Raw genomic sequence first — 9,060 nt, 5'->3', positions numbered from 1 at the left:
GCCCTTCGAGCCAGCACTGCCATTCAATGAGATCATGGCTGATCATCCCCAATCAGTACCCCGTTCCTGCCTTCTCCCCATATCCCTTGACTCCGCTATCTTTAAGAACCCTATCTAGCTCTCTCTTGAAAGCATCCAGAGAACCTGCCTCCACCGCCCTCTGAGGCAGAGAATTCCACAGACTCACCACTCTCTGTGAGAAAAAGTGTTTCCTCATCTCCGTTTTAAATGGCTTACTCCTTTATTCTTAAACTGTGGCCCCTGGTTCTGGACTCCCCCAACATCGGGAACATGTTTCCTGCCTCCAGCGTGTCCAAGCCACACTACAGTCACAGAGTGTGCAAACAGGGCCTGTATACACTCACAATGTGATTCAGCGTGGAAACAGGCCCTTTAGAAGGGTGAGAGGGGATCTCATTGAAACATATAAGATTATTAAGGGTTCGAAAACACTAGAGGCAGGAAACATGTGTTGATGTTTGGGGAGTCCAGAACCAGGGGCCACAGTTTAAGAATAAGGGGTCGGTCTTTTGGAACAGAGATGAGGAAACACTTTTTCACACAGAGAGTGGTGAGTCTGTGGAATTCTCTGCCTCAGAAGGTGGTGGAGGCCGCTCTTAAAGATAGCGGAGTCAAGGGATATGGGGAGAAGGCAGGAACTGGGTACTGATTGTGGAGGATCAGCCATGATCACAGTGAATGGCGGTGCTGATTCGAAGGGCCGAATGGCCTATTCCTGCACCTATTGTCTATTCGGCCCAACTTGCCCTCACCGACCAACATGTCCCATCTGCACTAGTCACACCTGCCTGCGCTTGGTCCATATCCCTCCAAACCTGCCCTATCCATGTACCTTCTTAAACGTTGGGACAGTCCCAGCCTCAACTACCTCCTCTGGCAGCTTGTTCCAGCCACCCGCCACCCTTTGTGTGAAAAGGTTACCCCTCAGGTTCCTTTTAAATCTTTCCCCCTTCACCTCGAACCAATGTCCTCTGGTCCTCGATTCCCCTACTCTGGGCAAGAGACTCTGTGCATCTACCCGATCTATTCCCCTGGTGATTTTACAAGCTTCTATAGGATCACGTCTCATTCTCCTGCACTCCAAGGAATAGAGTCCTAGCCTGCTCAACCTCGAGTCCTGGCAACATCCTCGTAAATCTTCTCAGCAACCTTTCCCACCTTGGTGTCATCGGGACAAATCCCCACTGACCTCACCCACCCCACCCCCTCCAGCCTCTTCTCCCCCCCCCTCCCCCAACTACCCACCCCTCCCGCACCTACCGGTATACCAGAACCAAACACAGTCAGTCAATGAGAACAAATATGTCTAAATCCACAACCAACTCATTTACCCCCTGGGTCGGTGACATTTACCCCCTAGGTCGGTGACATTTACCCCCTGGGTCGGTGACATTTACCCCCTGGGTCGGTGACATTTACCCCCTGGGTCGGTGACATTTACCCCCTGGGTCGGTGACATTTACCCCCTGGGTCGGTGACATTTACCCCCTGGGTCGGTGACATTTACCCCCTGGGTCGGTGACATTTACCCCCTGGGTCGGTGACATTTACCCCCTGAGAGTGAATTTACCCCAGGTTGGGAAACCCTTGCTCTCAAAGTCGAATGTCTCTTCCTATCATTCCCTTCCTTTCCCTTGCCACCCCTCTCTCACCCACTTCCTCCCCAACCAACCTCTCTCACCCCTGAACCATTCTCTTCTCCCCTCTCTCTCTATCTATCTCTCCCCCTCACACTCACTCACTCACTCACACCACTCCCCCCACTCTCATGGTGAGCTCCTGCAATCAGCTGCCTGCATCTTTCCCAAGAGGGAAGAAAGGGCCGAGTGCTGAGAGGCAGCTGGGATTGACACATAGTCTGAAGCCGCAGCATTTATAATGGGGAACGCATAACGACTCACCAAACAGAAACTTCCTGAAAGTGTCGAACAAGAAAGAGGAATTAAAGCCAATATGTTATTAAACGGAAGAGCTGGCTGGAGGGCTGAATAATAAGATCACATGAGGTCATGTGATAGGATTAGAATTAAGCCGTTCGGCCCATCAGGTCTACTCCACCATTCAATCATGGCTGATCTATCTCTCCCTCCCTCCTGATCTATCTCTCCCCATTCTCCCCAAAACCCCTGTACTAATCAAGAATCTATCTATCTCTGCCTTAAATATATCCATTGACTTGGCCTCCACAGCCTTCTGTGGCAAAGAATTCCACCGATTCACCACCCTCTGACTAAAGAAATTCCTCCTCATTCCTTCCTAAAAGAACGTTCCTTAAGTCTGAGGTTATGACCTCTAGTCCTAGACTCTCCCACTAGTGGAAACATCTTCTCCACATCCACTCTATCCAGGCCTTTCACTATTCTGTACGTTTCAATGAGGTCCCCCCTCATTCTTCTAAACTCCAGTGAGTACAGGCCCAGTGTCGACAAACGCTCATCATAGGTTAACCCACTCATTCCTGGGATCGTTCGTGTGATGATCCACAGCGCAGAAACAGGCCCTTTGGCTCAACTTGCCCACGCCGACCAACATGCCCCATCTACACCAGACCCACCCGCCTGCATTTGGCCCATGGCTGTGTGACCTCTCTGTATCATAATACTGTGTTGAAACACAGAACTAGGGGTGCCTGAACTAAAGGGAGACCCAGTTACCATGGAGACATTAATCCTTGCAATTCCCTGCTCCAGAGAGGAAGATATATATTGGCAGAGATTTGACCCAGAACAGAGAGGGTGGGTAGGGCAGTGCGGGGAGGTGGTGTAGAGATCAAGAATACACCTGCCCTGATCTTGAAATACACCTCTATAAGATCATCCTTCAGCCTCCTGCGCTACAACAAATAGAGTCCTAGCCTACCCAACCTCTCCCTGTAGCTCAGGCCCTCGTGTCCTTGCAACATCCCGGCAAATTTCCAGCCTCTGTCACAGAGCTGTTTGGGATGAACTGTGACAAGGATCCTTGCAACCTTTGCATATCCACAGGAGGCAGGTACTTTAACATAATTGAAAAGACATTTACATGGGATGGAAAGGTTTAGAGGGATATATGGGTCAAATGCAGGAAGGTGGGACTGGTGGAGATGGGGCATGTTGGTCGGCGTGGGCGAGTTGGGCCGAAGGGCCTGTTTCTGTGCTGTACGATGGCTGGTTTTGAAGGCTGCGATGTCAATGTGGACCCGAGGTGTGGATCTCCAAACAGCTGACCATGAGACACGGCTCAAACAGGAGGTCCATGACCAGTGATGGACAAGGGTCTGATCCTTCTCCACGTCAGCACAAACACTAGAGAATACATCATGTTAAAGACCAACAATGCCTCAAGCCTTGAACACACAATGCTCGACCTGCAGATAAGGGTGGACATTGTAGGTCTAATCCCCAGATACACAATGCAATCACAGCCAGGCAGCTGACCATGTCCAGAGGCAGCCGCACACTGGACCCTGACCTGGTTACTGCCAACTGACCAGGTGGGGAGATGGTTCACGGGGCAGGGGGGGGGGGAGGGGGATGGATGGAGGGGGTGGATGAGGGGGGGTGATGGTGGGTGGGTGGAGGGAGGGGATGAGGGGTGGACTGGGGGGGGAGGGGATGGAGAGTGGGGGATGGGGAGAGCAGGGGTGAATGAGGGGGTGGATGGATGGAGGGGGGGGAGATGGATGAGGGGGGTGGATGGATGGGGTGGATGAGGGGGGGGATGGATGGAGGGGGGGAATGGATGGACGGGGTGGATGAGGGGGGGGAGATGGAGGGGGTGGATGAGGGGGGGAGATGGAGGGGGTGGATGGATGGAGGGGGTGGATGAGGGGGGGGTGGATGGAAGGGGTGGATGAGGGGGGGGGTGGATGAGGGGGGGGGTGGATGAGGGGGGGTGGATGAGGGGGGGGTGGATGGAAGGGTGGATGAGGTGGGGTGGATGAGGGGGGGATGGATGGAAGGGGTGGATGAGGGGGGAGTGGATGAGGGGGGATGGATGGAAGGGGTGGATGAGGGGGGGGTGGATGGAAGGGGTGGATGAGGTGGGGTGGATGAGGGGGGGGGTGGATGAGAGGGGGGTGGATGAGGGGGGGGTGGATGAGGGGAGTGGGTGGATGAGGGGGGTGGATGAAGGGGTGGATGAGGGGGGGGAGGATGGGAAGGGGGGATGAGGGGGGAGTGGCATGAGGGGGGGGTGGATGGAACGGGTGGGTGAGGGGGGGGGTGGATGAGGGGGGGTGGATGGAAGGGGTGGGTGAGGGGGGGGGGGGATGGAAGGGGGGATGAGGGGGAGGGGTCTTTGAGGGGTGGTGGAGGAAGGGGTGGATGAGGGGGGTGGATGAGGGGGAGTGGGTGGATGAGGGGGGGGTGGATGAGGGGGGGTGGATGAGGGGGAGTGGGTGGATGAGGGGGTGTGGATGGAAGGGGTGGGATGAGGGGGGGGAGGATGGAAGGGGTGGATGAGGGGGGGGGGTGGCTGAGGGGGGGGGGTGGATGAGGGGGGGGGGGGGGGTCAGCCTGAATCTGGGGCTTTGCCGCGTCACTGTCTCCGCTGGTTGGCTGAGAAATTCCCAACACGGCTCCTAGACCAGGTACAAGACCCTGTACAACTGCAGTAGAACCTCCCTGCTCCTATACTCAAATCCTTTTCCTATGATGTCAGGACTGTCATATGAAGAAAGACTGGATAGACTTGGTTTATACTCTCTAGAATTTAGAAGATTGAGGGGGGATCTTATAGAAACTTATAAAATTCTTAAGAGGTTGGACAGGCTAGATGCAGGAAGATTGTTCCCGATGTTGGGGAAGTCCAGGACAAGAGGTCACAGTTTAAGGATAAGGGGGAAATCCTTTAAAACCGAGATGAGAAAAACATTTTTCACACAGAGAGTGGTGAATCTCTGGAATTCTCTGCCACAGAAGGTAGTTGAGGCCAGTTCGTTGGCTATATTTAAGAGGGAGTTAGATGTGGCCCTTGTGGCTAAAGGGATCAGGGGGTATGGAGAGAAGGCAGGTACAGGATACTGAGTTGGATGATCAGCCATGATCATATTGAATGGCGGTGCAGGCTCGAAGGGCAGAATGGCCTACTCCTGCACCTAATGTCTATGTTTCTAACATACCATTGCCTTTCTTCACTGCCTGCTGCACCTGCTGCACCTGCTGCCTACTTTCAATGACAGGTGAACCATGACACCCAGGTCTCGACCCAGGAGAAGGTCACGGCCCGGGGGATTGTGGGGGGAAGGTCAGTGTCCCGGGGGATTGTGGGGGGAAGGTCACGGCCCGGGGAATTGTGGGGAGAAGGTCAGTATCCCGGAGCATTGTGGGGAGAAGGTCAGAGTCCCAGGGGATTGTGGGGGGAAGGTCAGAGTCCCAGGGGATTGTGGGGGGAAGGTCAGAGTCCCAGGGGATTGTGGGGGGAAGGTCAGAGTCCCAGGGGATTGTGGGGGGAAGGTCAGAGTCCCAGGGGATTGTGGGGGGAAGGTCAGAGTCCCAGGGGATTGTGGGGGGAAGGTCAGAGTCCCAGGGCATTGCTTGCCTGTATGGACATGTTTGGGGAGCGGGGCCACGTACAGAGTCACTGATGTACACACCTGGAGTACTGCGTGTCCTCAGTTCTACTGCAGTTGTACAGGGTCTTGGTGAGACCACACCTGGGGTATTACGTACAGTTTTGGTCTCCTAATCTGAGGAAAGACATTCTTGCCATAGAGGGAGTACAGAGAAGGTTCACCAGACTGATTCCTGGGATGTCAGGACTTTCATATGAAGAAAGACTGGATAGACTCGGCTTGTACACGCTAGAATTTAGAAGATTGAGGGGGGATCTTATAGAAACTTACAAAATTCTTAAGGGGTTGGACAGGCTAGATGCAGGAAGATTGTTCCCGATATTGGGGAAGTCCAGAACAAAGGGTCACAGTTTAAGGATAAGGGGGAAATCTTTTAGGACCGAGATGAGGAAAACATTTTTTACACAGAGAGTGGTGAATCTGTGGAATTCTCTCCCGCAGAAGGTAGTTGAGGCCAGTTCATTGGCTATATTTAAGAGGGAGTTAGATGTGGCCCTTGTGGCTAAAGGGATCAGGGGGTATGGAGAGAAGGCAGGTACAGGATACTGAGTTGGATGATCAGCCATGATCATATTGAATGGCAGTGCAGGCTCGAAGGGCCGAATGGCCTACTCCTGCACCTATTGTCTATTGTCAGTCACATTTTTGGGGCCTCATTTTCTCATGTTAATGTTGATAATCTCAGTTTAAAGCTCGATGATCTTTGGTTTGAAGTTGGTCAGGCCGACAGTCTTTAATTTGAAACATACAGCCAGCTCTCACACTCAGTACCACCTGCTGCATTACAGCTGCCTGCACAACTGCCTCCAGCACCACTTTCTCCTGCATTTCTGCCTCATGCATCACTGCCACAGCATTACTGCTTTCTGCAAAACCACCTCCAACATTCTACTTATTGCAATACAGCCCCCTGCATTGCAGCCCCCTGCGTTACTGCTTCCTGCATGACTGCTTCCTGCATGACTGCCTGCTACATATCTGCCCTGCATTACTGCTGTCAGTATCCACACAATGAGGCGGGCTGCCCGTCTTCAGATGCCCATGTGTTGGAGTAGCGAGTGTGCGGGAGAGGTCTCGCTGCAGGCGTCTGTTGCAACAACGCCTGCATTGGGCAAGGATGATGTCACTGGTGCAGCTTTGCATTTGAAAGATGTAAATGGTGTCGCTTGGCAGTGTAACGTGCTGCTGGCTGAACCGGTTTTGTTAATGAAGCCCGGAAGATAACTCGGGTGAAATGCAAAGCTGAGGCCTCTTCATGCCGAACATGTCCGCATCGACGTCTGTACCTGGACCAGGAGTACCAGGGGTCTGCGACTGACAGAGGTGGCAAGGTGATATCAGTGACAGGGTTGGCAGGGGGCTGGTCAGCACAGTGGCACAGCGGGTAGACCCGCTATCTCACAGCACCGGAGATCCGGGTTCAATCCTGACCTCGGGTGCTGTCTGTGTGGAGTTTGCACGTTGTCCTTGTGACTGCTCAGGTTTCCTCCGGGTGCTCCGGTTTCCTGTGCGGGTTTGTAGGTTAATTGGCCCTGTGTAAAATTGTCCCGAGTGGGAAGTGGATGGGAAAGTGGGACAACATAGAACTAGTGTAAACGCATGATTGATGGTCGGCATGGACTCGATGGGCCGATGGGTCTGTCTATGTTGTGGCTTCAAACTTAAACTAAACTTAAACCTTCATAGCTAAGTTGTGCTTCCACAGGCTTCATTGTCCATGCATCATGGATAGGAAAGGGTCAGAGGAATATGTGTAGATGGGGCCTTGGATGGCATGGGCAAGTTGGGCCGAAGGGCCTGTTTGATGACTCCATGACTACAGCTTAGCCTTCAACACCACTCAACCAACTAACCCCTGGACTGTGCCCATGGCCACCTTGAACCTTGACCTCTGGCCACCTTGACCTTTGGCCGCCCTGAACCTTGACCTCTGGTCACCATGAACCTTGACCTTCGGTCACCCTGAACCTTGACCTCTGGCCACCTGAACTCTGCCCTTGGCCCACTGTTGGGCCAGATCAAGGGACCTCCATCTGCAAAGGGCTTCTGGACTTCCAGACCGGCAGACCACCTGGTCATTACATGTCCTGCACCCTCGGGTGCTGTCTGTGTGGAGTTTGCACAATCAGACACAATCAAGCTCCTTCTATATTTTTCCTTCAAACCTATGATGATCAGAATGGATATCAGTGGAAGAATGTAGTTGCAGCATCTTGGGGCAGTGTCCTGGTCAAGCCTACGCCTGCTGTCCACAGTTGCTTACCTGGACAATGAGAGGGCAATGTTTACCTGGATGATGAGAGGACAGCAGCGTGATTGCTTCACTCCCCACCTGCAGACAAACTGACATCTGTTGCTGTTGCCTGAACAATTCCACAAGGAGCAGAGAGCAGATTCCCACTTCACAAGTGCAGACGGAATTAACAAATCCATGACTGCCCAACTGACTTATTTATCTGCCGTGTCTCCACTGGGGGAAGATAAGGAAGGTACAGGTTTCATCCTCCTCCCCACGCCTGGGCTGGGGGAGAGCAGGTAGCAGCAGGGAGAATGTGGTGTGGTCACAAGCTTGCCCTATATTCACCCAGTAATAAACCCACTTGCCAGATTCCCAACCACAGCCGAACCCTACAGCCAACCTCACGGCTATAATCTGGTTACCTAGTATATGGCCATTACTGACTCCCATGACTACACTTCTTCCCAACCTGCTCCCTGTAAGGACTCCATCCCCTACTCCCAATCCCTCCGTCTACGCCACATCTGCTCCCAGGATGAGGTGTTCCACACCAGGGCATCGGAGATGTCCTAATTCTTCAGGGAACGGGGGTTCCCCTCCCCGACCATAGATGAGACTCTCACCAGGGTCTCTTCTATACACCGTAACAGCGCTCACACTCCCCATCCCCCCACTCATAACAAGGGCAGAGTCCCCCTTGTCCTCAGAGAACTGGTTGGCAGACAGGAAGCAAAGAGTAGGAGTAAACGGGTCCTTTTCACAATGGCAGGCAGTGACTAGTGGGGTACCGCAAGGCTCAGTGCTGGGACCCCAGCTATTTACAATATATATTAATGATCTGGATGAGGGAATTGAATGCAACATCTCCAAGTTTGCGGATGACGCGAAGCTGGGGAGCAGTGTTAGCTGTGAGGAGGATGCTAGGAGGCTGCAAGGTGACTTGGATAGGTTGGGTGAGTGGGCAAATGCATGGCAGATGCAGTATAATGTGGATAAATGTGAGGTTATCCACTTTGGTGGCAAAAACAGGAAAGTAGACTATTATCTGAATGGTGGCCGATTAGGAAAAGGGGAGATGCAACGAGATCTGGGTGTCATGGTACACCAGTCATTAAAAGTAGGCATGCAGGTGCAGCAGGCAGTGAAGAAAGCGAATGGTATGTTAGCATTCATAGCAAAAGGATTTGAGTATAGGAGCAGGGAGGTTCTACTGCAGTTGTACAGGGTCTTGGTGAGACCACACCTG

This window comes from Amblyraja radiata, chromosome 12 (assembly GCF_010909765.2).
Source record: "Amblyraja radiata isolate CabotCenter1 chromosome 12, sAmbRad1.1.pri, whole genome shotgun sequence".
Classification (NCBI taxonomy): Eukaryota; Metazoa; Chordata; class Chondrichthyes; order Rajiformes; family Rajidae; genus Amblyraja; species Amblyraja radiata.
Note: the sequence above shows the minus strand (reverse complement) of the source record.